This window comes from Chenopodium quinoa, unplaced genomic scaffold (assembly GCF_001683475.1).
Source record: "Chenopodium quinoa cultivar QQ74 unplaced genomic scaffold, ASM168347v1, whole genome shotgun sequence".
In the NCBI taxonomy this organism is placed as follows: Eukaryota; Viridiplantae; Streptophyta; class Magnoliopsida; order Caryophyllales; family Amaranthaceae; genus Chenopodium; species Chenopodium quinoa.
In genome coordinates, this window is record NW_018745082.1 from 1,454,125 (window position 1) to 1,466,210 (window position 12,086).

Sequence of the window (12,086 nt, forward strand, 5' to 3'; positions counted from 1 at the left end):
CCTCTCAAATACTTGTTCGAGAAAGCAACACTCAACGACAGATTATCAAGGTGGATAATCAATCTAGCTTAATTTGACTTGAGATTCGTGCCATAAAAAGCCATCAAAGGTTCTGCAGTTTCTGACTTCTTAGCAGACTTTCCGCTAGAAGAAGCTGAAAAAGAAGAAGATGAGTATGATTTCCCTGACGAGGATTTACTCATGACCGAAGACGATAGTTGGACGCTCTATTTCGATGGAGCTTCAAATCAAAAAGGATGTGGTGTAGGAGTCTTGCTCGTATCACCCAATGAAGAACACATCCCAATTTCCATGAAGCTCGACTTTGATGTCACCAACAATGCCGCAGAATATGAAGCATGCATTTTGGGGTTAGAAAAAGTTGTCGCCTTGGGAATCAAGAAAATCACGGTGATTCTTCACTAATCATTAACCAAATCTCCAAGAGATGGAAAGTGAGAAGTGAAAGTCTCGCTATGTATCAAGCTCATTTAGAAACTCTCACGGAGCAACTAGATGAAGTGGAATATACGTATTTGCCAAGAGAAGAAAACCAGTTCGCCGACGCACTAGCTAAATTAGCATCCATGGTGCGAATTCCAGCCGACACAATCAGAATGCCACTGACTATAGAGAGAAGATATGAACCAACTTATGTTCATGCACTTGACGATGAACAAGAACCACAGGAAGAAGATGAAGAGCCATGGTATACAGACATCCTTAATTATGTGACAAGAGCAGAATACCCTCCTAATACTGATAAAAGGGCACGCCGTGCCTTGAGGCTCCTGGCCTCACAGTATGTGCTCATCAGTGGAGAACTCCACAAGAGAACTGCAATGGGAAGGAATCTTTTATGTATAGCTAAGAAAGAAGAACATAAAACCATGGAAAACCTTCATGCTGGTATATGTGGAACTCACATGAATGCAAAGATGTTAGTCCAAAAGATTCAACGACAAGGTTACTATTGGACTACTATGGAGAGAGATTGTCACGAATACGTCAAGAAATGTATGAAGTGTCAAATCTATGCAAACTTACAGCATGTTTCACCTTCGCTTCTCTACACGTATACTTCTCCATGGCCTTTCTCCACTTGGGGCATTGACATCATTGGAAAAATAACACCACCAGGACAAGGGGGGCATGAATTCATTCTCGTAGCAATCGACTACTTCACCAAATGGGTCGAGGCTGCCTCATATGCCAAGTTGACGGCAAAACACGTAGCTCAATTCATTGAGAAAAATATCATATGCCGCTATGGGGTACCACATGAGATGATCAGTGATAATGGAACACATTTCCAAGCCGAATGCGCGGAATTATTACAGAAATATCATATCAAACATCACAGATCATCACCTTACAGACCACAAACAAACGGAGCAGTCGAGTCGGCCAACAAAAATGTGAAAACTATCATCGAAAAGATGACAGAAAATTATAAGGATTGGCCAAGTAAGCTACATTTCGCCCTTTGGGGTTATCGAACCTCTGTTTGTACATCGACAGGGGCCACCCCTTTCTCTTTGGTCTATGGAGTTGAAGCTGTACAACCAATCGAGCTCGAAATACCTTCTCTTCGAATCGCATTGGAAAGCCAACTAGATGAAGTCGACTGGATTAGAGCAAGATACGACGAACTGGTCTTGCTTGATGAAAAACGCTTGGCAGCTTTGCATCATGTCCAAACCTACCAACAGTGTATGGCACGACATTTTAATAAAAAAGTCAAGACCAGAAATATCAAAGAGGGTGACCTAGTGCTTAAGGCACTTCGTAAAAATGTGTTAGATCCAAGAGGAAAATTCAGACCGAACTGGTCAGGCCCGTACATTGTTAAAGCCATCCTGTCTGGCGGAGCGGCACAATTGGTAGACATGGATGGTAACGGCTTCCATAACTTAACCAACTTGGATCAACTCAAGAAATTCTATGCCTAGTCGCATGGGTTCATGACCCAATAGAGCTACGTTTGGCCTGATTCCTTTTTAGGATACGTAGGCAACCCCTCAAGGGGGCCCGACCACTTTAAAATAAAAAAAAAATCCGCCCTCTGTAGATCAAATACGCGCGTCGGTTCAGCACTGCGTCACGGCTAAAAAAAATAATAAAAAAAGGGAATTGCCGCGACACGGGACATCCTACCGTGTCACGGTACTGTTCACCGTGACACGGTGGGCCTGAACGAAAAAAAGGAAAGAGGAACTCCCGTGACACGGGAATTTATCCCGTCTGACGGGAGAAGTTCCCGTGCCACGTCACCCTCTGTCAGCAAAACCAATATATATATATATATATATATATTGTTGTGACGCGGGAATTTGTACCGTGTCACGGAACTCTTTCACCGTGACATGGTGGAATTTCAGTTTTTCCGTTTTATTTTCGGAATATTGGTGCATTCGTTAACTGTTCGAGTTTTTATTTTCGTTCTTCCATTGCGTCCGACTCCTTGACTCGGATAAATTAATAATAAATAAAGTCATTGTAATTTTTATTTTTAAGGCTGAAATAAAGGTGCTATTAATAAAATAAATGCGACTACAAGTATTGGCATCATATGCCTTATTTTAAATAATAATTATTAATCATAAAATGCATAGCACTATTGATCTAATCTCTCTTCTCTTTAGGAACATCCTTCTCTTGCTCAATTAGGTCGGCCTTCACCATTAATGTGTCTTTTGTAGCCCGAACCGTCACACCCCTAGTCGAACTTTCACCTCTTTCACCTCTCTTGAACTTTTTCAGTTGTTTCTCCCTATACACCATTTTTTCTTTACCCTTCCCTTTCACATAGTTCTTCTTTTTTGGCATCATAGGAGTCTTAAACTCAATTCCTTGTGTTCTCGGACCTAGACGATCTTTAGGAGGAGCTTTATTTTTTCCAAGACGACTCTTCACATCAGACTTGCGTGATCCGAATCGTTCCCTCCTACTTCTAGGGTTTAACCATGCCTTGTATGCACTAGATAAAGGAGGAGGAGCTTGGTCACTTGCAGAAACGGTCCCTAAAGGTTTTCCAATCCAATAAGCCTCGTACTTATGAACGTTACTCTCATGCAACGATACTTCACGAGGACTATCGTTATAGCGTGGGATTACTTGTTCAAGTCCATACTGCCGCATCAGTTGAGAAGGACAGTAAAAGGTCAGTTTGGAGATACTTGGAACACGGCAATATGGAGTTTCATTCGTGCCAACCATCCTAGTAAGCCTCCACCAAGGCACCACCCAATGAATGGAAAATTCCCTCTTTGCAAAGAAATTTTTCCAATCTTCATACGACATTTTCGCAGAGTAATTCTTTTTCCTGCGGACTAGGTAGTTAGGGCCATATTTTTCAACATCGTCGGGGGCTTCAAATAATTCCAAACGCTCCATCAACCAAATCTGCAAAAAAAAAAAAAAAAGAAAGAAAAAAAAAATCAGTAAAAAAAAAGTGTAAAATTTTCCCGTGACACGGGATTTCATCCCGTCTGACGGGAGAAGTCCCCGTGTCACGGCAGCCAAAATAAAAATAAAAAAATGCAGATTCCCGTGACACGACAGTTTTAACCGTGTCACGACAGACACCCACCGTGACACGGTGTCTGTTTTGTGTCACGGGGGCTATTCGGAGCGTGTTTTTATCTGTAGTAGTACCAGAGGGCCCTTCCTGATGGCTTTCCGGTCAGCTTTTGCCTCGTCAAGACCACGAAATGTTTCTCCAAGGCACGTCGGCATAGGAGATCTTCCGGATTCAACATGCTCAAGCACAGACGCTAGACAAGCATGTCCTACCCTACCGTTTGCAAGTAGTAGCTTGCTAAACATGCAAAAAATATATGCCCTTCTACGATATACATGATAAGACTCAGAGATAGGGCGATTAAAATATAAGTTAGCAAGTTTTTCTAAGTCTACTTCATTACCACAAACAATTCTATTTAAATCTGGATATGTTAGATTCAGATGGCGTTCAAAATCTTGGTAATAATATTCACGTAGGGTAGGCATGGCAAAAAGATTTCTAGTAGGAAATCCAAAGATTGCACCAAATTCCTCCGGCAGAGGACAAATTTCATCATAATCAAATTTGAAACAGTGTGTGTCGAAGGGCTAGCAAACCCCTGACGTGAAATAGTTCTAACTCTCTTTTTTCAGCATTGGTCAAAGAATAAGACCAGTCGCGCAATGTATTATCAAAATTTTGAGACATGATTTTTGAAATATGAAATTCTAAATTATTTTGTGTTTCGTAATTATGCATATCGTGAATAATCTGGTCTTATTTTATAGTAAAAGCGCTCAAAACTGCCCATAATTTATCTTTTCATACGCGTAAAACAAACCGCTGGCTAATACGCGTCCCGTGACACGGGAAATTCCACCGTGTCACGGGAACTTTTGCCGTGACACGACAAGTGTTGTCGTGACACGGTGTACAGTGCCGTGTCACGACACTTTACGCGTTTTCTTTTTTCATCTTTTCCGTATCTATCCGGATCTTTTTTTATAATATTTTATCTTCACCGTTTATTTTTTAGTTTTTTCTGAGAGTTTTATTTCTAATAAAATTCTCACCTTTTTTTTATTTTTATCTTTATTTTAGTTATTTTAAGATTTTATTCCTTTATCACATTATTTATTTTTTGGGGAAGGTAATTTCATTTAGTTTATTTCTTTATCATTTTATTTTTGGGTAAGGTAATTTTATTTATTTATTTTTATTTCTTTTCTTTTCTTTTCTTTTGGGGAAAGTAATTTTTATTTTTGTCTCTTTATTTCTTTTTCTTTTGGGGAAGGTCGGTACCCTCCATTACTCCACTTATGTTTTTTCGTCGTGTCGTTAATAAATACATAATCACACACAAGGAGTCTCAAACACACACTAACACACAATAATAAATACATAAGCCGTAAATAATGTACAAAGAGTCGTAATACATAGATATGTCAAGTGTCATCATAGTATGTACAAACAAAAACCCTCGGTCAAAAGCCCCTAGAGCCAGAATCAGTCTCATCTCCACCCTGTGCATGTGGTTCACCCTGTGCATATGGGAACGACGAATCGAAGAGTCTCTCGACCATCCGAGTACGGGGAGTAGCGTCCCTACTAGTCCCCGTAGGCCCAGCAGTAGCCAAGCTCAAGGCAGGAACCGTCCAGCCAGAAAACAGAGTAGACTGGCCCAAAGATACTGGAATCGTTGGTGAAGGCATCATCCCATACATCGGAACCGAGAACAAGCCCGACAGCGGTGGAGGAATCCCGGATAATGGAGCCGAAAATGAACCAGGATCCAAAGGAGACCCAAACTCGGGAACTGGAGGCTGTGAAAATGACTGACGCTGCCCTTGACTCTGGCCCAGAAAACGCTGAGAAGACTGACCCTGCTGCCACTGAGCCTCCTGAAATGGCTGAGTAGTCTGAGGCTCTCACTGAGAACGCCGGTGAGCCTCAGGAGATCGTCTACCACGACCAAGCTCCTCCTCGTCCGAGCCTCTGGCCCCGAGCGCGAGCGGGACCTCCGTCGCTCCTGAAAGATACAAAATCAAAAGGTGTCAACAATGCAAAATAAAACAAATGGTAGAAATGAAAAAAAAAGTGATACCTCAAGAACGCCGCTAGAGCTCCGACAACTCACACCACGCCGAAGCTTGATGATGCAATACTTCAGCGCGTCCACCAGCTTCATGATTCCCATCATCTCTGGGCGGTTAGGCTGAGGATAAAACAAAGAAAAATCAGTAATAAGCAGCATTAAAAGGGTAGATAATGCGTCGAAGAAAACTCACCGGCTCAAAGACCTCGGGGAGAGACTCCTGCGCCTGTCTATAACCCTCCGGCGCGTCAGCAATATGGTGTTGCGTGATACCGATCGGCCCTGGATAGCGAACAGACTGAGGAGGAATCTCGATCCTCCCCACAGGGCGAATAGTCGTCTGAAAATATGATCGAATAATCAAGTTATTCGACTATTTAAAACAGAGACTAGTAAAGAAGATTCTCAAAAGAAATCATACCTCAGAAAGACGGGGTGGAGGAGCTAGAGAGGGAAGCAAATCCCGCGCATAGTCACTCTTCATGTGAACCAGCTCCTTCCATGGAAGAGTATAGCGCTCTCCCCTGTTGATCAGCTCTCTGATCAAGCAGCAGTCCAGCATCGACTCTGATGGGGATGAGGGCACCACAAAGCGATTGCCGCTATGCTAACGGACGACTTGCTCCCCCAAATACCAGACAAAGCGTCCGGTACCAACCAAAATGGTACGGTACGCTGAAAGACGCAGGGCCTAAGGTAGATCAGTCATCCCGGCCCAAGGACGATACTGGACATCGATGGGAACTTGGAAACCATAGAAAAAAGGTTAGGCGTGAAACAACGGAAACAACATCAGAAGGAAAGAACGCAACAAAACTAATCCTTACGCCAACGGAAGAGGTGCCTGGGCGTAGTAGCCCACAAAGTGCCGGAACGGACTCAACCCGCGACTCTCCTCGGTCATGCCAACTGGCCCTGACAGGGAAATCATGGACCGCTCCGCGACGCCGGCGAGGAGCCAAGCCTGGGAAGTACTCGTAGAACCATAGCTGCGATGAAAAGTAATCTTTAGCACATGAGTCGAACAAGTTAAAGTGAAACAAAAAAGGAAAAGATCATCACCTCTACGACTCTCCACAGACCATAGACGGTGATGGGAGACTAATCATTCAGCTGCCGACAGCCATGACGTAGCGATAGGAGGAGATCGGCGTATCCAAGGCTGGCCCAGCTATAGGATCCTATCTCATGGATCCTGACCAGAGCGGGGAGGTAGCAAAGGAGTACACGTGAACTCCTATCGGGAGAAAGGGTCATAGAAATAAGGATCAGGATGAAAATCCGCACTCGTTGCTCAGCCATCATATCCTCCATGTCGAAGCCACGAGCTAAAACTGAAGCCATCTCCGATCGCCCGCTCCTAGGACCACCTCGAGACACTGGTCGGGACCTGATGTACTGAACATTCGGACCCAAAAAATTAGCTGTCTCAGCCGATCCCCAAGACAGATCAGACATCTGAGCTACAGCCCGGTCGGTGAAGCGCAACCCGCTGATCATACTGAAGTCTAGGGGGGTCACCGTCATCTCCCCCCAAGCAAAATGAAAAGTGTTGGTAGTATCCCAAAAATACTCCAACAATGCGCGAACGACCGTCGCACCGCAACCCCGGGGGCTGCGAAACCCTACAACCGCCGTATAGAAATCTACTAAACCAACCGATTCCCATAGGGCGCTCGTAGCAGGATCCCTCGTAATGATCTGGTGAAGTCGAGGGATTAAATCGCCGGCTCCAGAACCGTGGTGGCGAAGCGTGCCATCGACTATGCCAGAGAGTGAGCGATGAGAGACATGGTTTTCACGGCAGAAAACCAACTGTTCTGGAGTCCACGGAGGTGGAACCCACCTACCTCTACTCGCGGATGCCCGAGGCTCGGACTCTAAAGCATCGTCGTCCATACCCTCAGGAATGGTGGGAGTGTCCTCCCGAAAAGCCCGACGCCGGCCAAGGGTAGAAAGATCGCAATCTCGTCGTCTAGGCATGCTATTATCAAAATCTAAATGTTTAGCATCATTTCCTAAACATTTAATTCAAGTTGCAAAAATAAAAATACTTAGCATCATTTCCTAAGTTATTTAATTTTTGTTGAAATTATATGCTAAATTTTTACCTAAAGCCTAAAAATTGGCAAAATTATGGTATTTAGTTTCTCCATGACAAACTAATACTACAGTTCTCCTAGCCGCATGATACTATGTTCTCCACGACAATATAGTACATACGCGAGATATGAATCAACACATCATTTCACCAGATTCACCACCATTTTTTCACCATTTCAAGAACAAAACATGAACATTATTTCACAAAGTAGCACCCAAAAATGGTGATTTTCTCAATTCTCCATCAAATCATGCAATTTTTATCTCAAATTTTTCACAAACACACATACATACATATACAAGTAAAATCATGGCAAGAATTTCAACATCAAACTTCAAAATCAAAAACCCCTAAATTGATTTTTAAGGGTTTGTCATGAATTATTTACGTGAAGCAAATTCAAGACAAAAAATCAAAGGAAACTTACATGGATGCTTGTAGAGGGTCGAAAATGAGGAAAATAGCAAGAAATTACAGCAAATTGGTGAAAATTCGAACTCCAAAAGCATGAAAAAAACTTCTGGCCACCAGCAGGACCGCCGCGACACGGTCAACAAAATCCGTGACACGGCGAGGCTGTCCCGTGTCACGGCGAGCTTCACAGGCGACAGAGCTCTTGCGGTTCAGACGGCAGCTCCGGCAGAGACAACAACAGCAGCAGCGAACAACATCAGCAACAAATCGCAGCAAAAAATAAAAATAGATCTGCAGAACCGCCGTGTCACGGTTGCCGATTACCGTGTCACGATGAGCTTCGACGGCCGGCGGTTTACCTTAAACGTGGCACGACAATTTTTGTAAGCAAGAAGTGAAAATGGAGAAATATAGAGGAGATGAGAAATGGCGAAGATGTGAAGCAAAAATGTGATTTTAAAACAAAAAGTAACCGTGCAACGGACCCCGTTAACCGTGCCACGGTTACCGTTATTTTGTAACGGCACAATTTGACGTGACGCGTTGACCAATTCAAACAGAAAAATAAAAAAAAGGGGGGAAAAGTTCCCATGACACGGGTTTCTGACCCGTCTGACGGGAGTCATTCCCGTGTCATTGGAAGTATTTAACGTGGCGCAACAATTCTGCTTGGTCAGGAAATATTCCTTGCCTTTTTGACTAGTTTGACTGATTTTTCGAGATTATTGAGCGGTTATTTTTCGCTAGAATTACGCGGAAAATTCCAACTGATATTTAAGGGGGACTAAAATTACCATTTTACCCCTGGCAAGCGTCAAAGTCTATTTTTCGGCATTTTAAGCATTTAATATGGTCGGATAATCGGCTTAAAATTGTGAATCATTTGCGACCCACGTTCGGGGATAATCGAACCATCATACACTTACCAATTTCAGCAATCGACGGCTTTCCTCAGGCTTGGAGAGCATTATCGGTGGATTTTTCTTCAAGTATAGAAAACTGCCAAGTCGGCTTTCCTGAGGCTTGGAAAGCGTTATCGGTGGATTTTTTCTTCAAGTATAGAAAACCGCCAAGTTGGCTTTCCTCAGGCTTGGAAAGCGTTATCGGTGGATTTTTTCTTCAAGTATAGAAAACCGCCAAGTCGGCTTTCCTCAGGCATGGAAAGCATTATTGGTGGATTTTTCTTCAAGTATAGAAAACCGCCAAATTCTTTTTTTGGCTTTCCTCAAGCATGGAAGGCGTTATCGGTGGAATTCTTCAAGCATAGAATGACACCAAATTCAATACATCGACTTTCCTCAGGCATGGAAAGTATGATCCGGTGGCTTTCTTCAGGCTTAGAAAACTACCAAACTCTTCAGTCGGCTTTCCTCAAGCATGGAAAGCATTTCAACAAATGTCGCTCGGTGGGTTCCTTCAAGCTTAGGAAGCTTCCAGATTCGTTTGTCACCGATACACTGGTGCCAGATATGTATTCTATCCCTTTACTCTTTTATCTGTGGAATTAACATTTTTCTGCAGGTATCGGCGTATGCAGAGTGCTTTAGGATCGCAGAACGTCTTTAATCATTCTCCGTCCCAATCGGCTACTATTACTATTGTTTTCGAAACTGACGTTTCTACAAACTCAGTTAAAGTGGGGGCTTTTGTAGACACCTAAAAATGTCTCCCCAAAACCAAACCCGATGATAAATAACCTTTCACCGCTACTATTTGTCGGGTTTAGTATTTAATCCCGAGAGTGCTTAAAAAATCGTATTTTTATTAAATTCATACTTTTGAAAGGTCCATGGATTAGTCTTGATGTTTGGTAAAAGCATAGTTTTAATTTCAGCCCAAACTTACTAATTAATTTTAAGCCCAAACCTTTTTTTTTTTATTTTATTATTTATTTTTGGCCCAAACCTTTTATTTTTATTTAATTATTTTCTTATTTTAGCCCGAATAATAAAAGTCAGAAAAAAGCCCGAAATTATCAATCGGCACTTAGAAAGCCGAAAGAAACTAGGGTTAAAGATGAATTTAGACGGAAAAATGGACAGGAAGTTCCCGCGTCACGGCAGACTGCCATCGTGTCACGGGAACCCTTCCCGTCTGACGGTGGGACTTCTCGTGACACGGGAGGTCTGCCGTGACACGGGACGTTCCGTGTCCTTTCCGCGTAAACCCTTAACGCGTTTTTCATTCCGTTTTCTGAAAATTTCCCGCGTCACTCCAAAACTGTATCGTGTCACGGGGAAGTGTACCGTCTGACGGTACAGTCTGACCGTGTCAGGGTACGGTCTGACCGTGTCACGGGATACTTTTTTAGGGTTTTCATCATTTTAGGGTTCCGTGTGCCCCCTCAGCACATTTTCCCTATAAATACCCCCTCATTTCTGATGTACGGGGCAACCATAATTTTATTATTTTTATTTTCTCTCTTCTATGCTATTAACCTAAACACTAGCCTACCCTTTTAACTTCAAAATTCCTTCTTTAAGCACTCAAAATTTTACTCGAGGTTCTGTCCTTAAGCCAAGGTGTGAAAGGTAGAACTGTTTGAGGGTTTGGCCCCAAAATCAACTTTATTTCATTTAATTTAATTGAGTTATTGTTTTATTTATTTCTTGAAGTTACTAACTCGTTTATTATTTTGTAGTTGCAAACAAACAGATTCAAAGTAAGGATCATGCTTTTTTTATTGTTATTATTATTTTTCTAACAATTTTATGTTGTTGGAATCCTGATTAAATTGGTTTTAATATTAATGTTGATTCTATAATATTTTTTATGATCACCATATTGCATGTTTAAAGGGAATATGTAATTAAAAATCACGCCTAATAAGATAACTTGGACAACCGGTTTAGGTTCCTTTTAATCTTGTTATTTAATTCAAGTGATCACCAATATTTTAGAATTATGTGTTGCATTAATATTCAACCAATTTAGTTAAATAATAGTTTCAAAAGAATTGAATTATTGTTTGTATGCCTTTGAGATCGCAGGAATGGCTTTTCAATATAAGAATCGAGTAGAGGCCAATACGGGCGAATGTGACTCCATGACTCTCTTCGTACCATCATCCCCAATCCTCCTTTTGTGGTTCCGAACCATATGGAGTTAGTAATCTCATGGATTATGAATGGGGTGTAACCTTCACGGGTCAATCGCTGTTGCCTTTGTTGTCCATTTATCGTGGTTGCCTTTTATGATCCGTGAACGCTTTACAAGTTCCTTAAAAAACTTGTTGGCGGCGCCCTACTTTCCTTGTCCCTAACCGTAATGTCAATTCCCACTTCCTATGAGTGCCAAGCATATTCACACATGCTTTAACGTAGGCGCACTTCGAACGACGCCTACAGGATGCTGAAAGGCTGAGTCTGGCTGCTGTTGGGCAGAATTTCTATGGTTTTTGGGAGGGTTACGAGTTGGTTCTCCCCGCTAATGGTGCGAAGTTATCAGCTCCTCGTGCAGGTCATATTGATGTGTTTTCCTCGCAGCTAGATTTGGGTTTGAGGTTTCCTTTGGACCCCACCTTAGAGAAGTTGCTTCGTGCTTTCAATATCTGTATATCTCTGGTGCACCCTGCTTCCCTTCACACCTTGATTTTCCTACTGTGGTTTTTAAGGTTTCGAAGGTATCCTGTGTCCCTACACTTGTTCAAGTATTTTATGATCCTGAAGAGGTCTGCTTCTAGGACTGAGTCGGGGTGGTACTATGTTGCTCCCAAGGAGAGTAGGGTCTTGTCCTACCCAAAACTTAGACGTTTTAGGGACTGGAGTGGCAAGTTCTTCAGGGTGAGGGTGCCTTCCAACTTTGCTGCCCCGCGCAACTTCAGAGAGATTCGTACCAACATGGCCGGGGTCACAGTTTCCCCCTCCGAGCCTGCCCATGAGACAGAAGCTTTTGAGGCTCTGCAGGGAGCGGGGACTGGTGACTCCAAATTTCCCAAGGCCTAGCTGCCCAAATCCATCTACATTGTG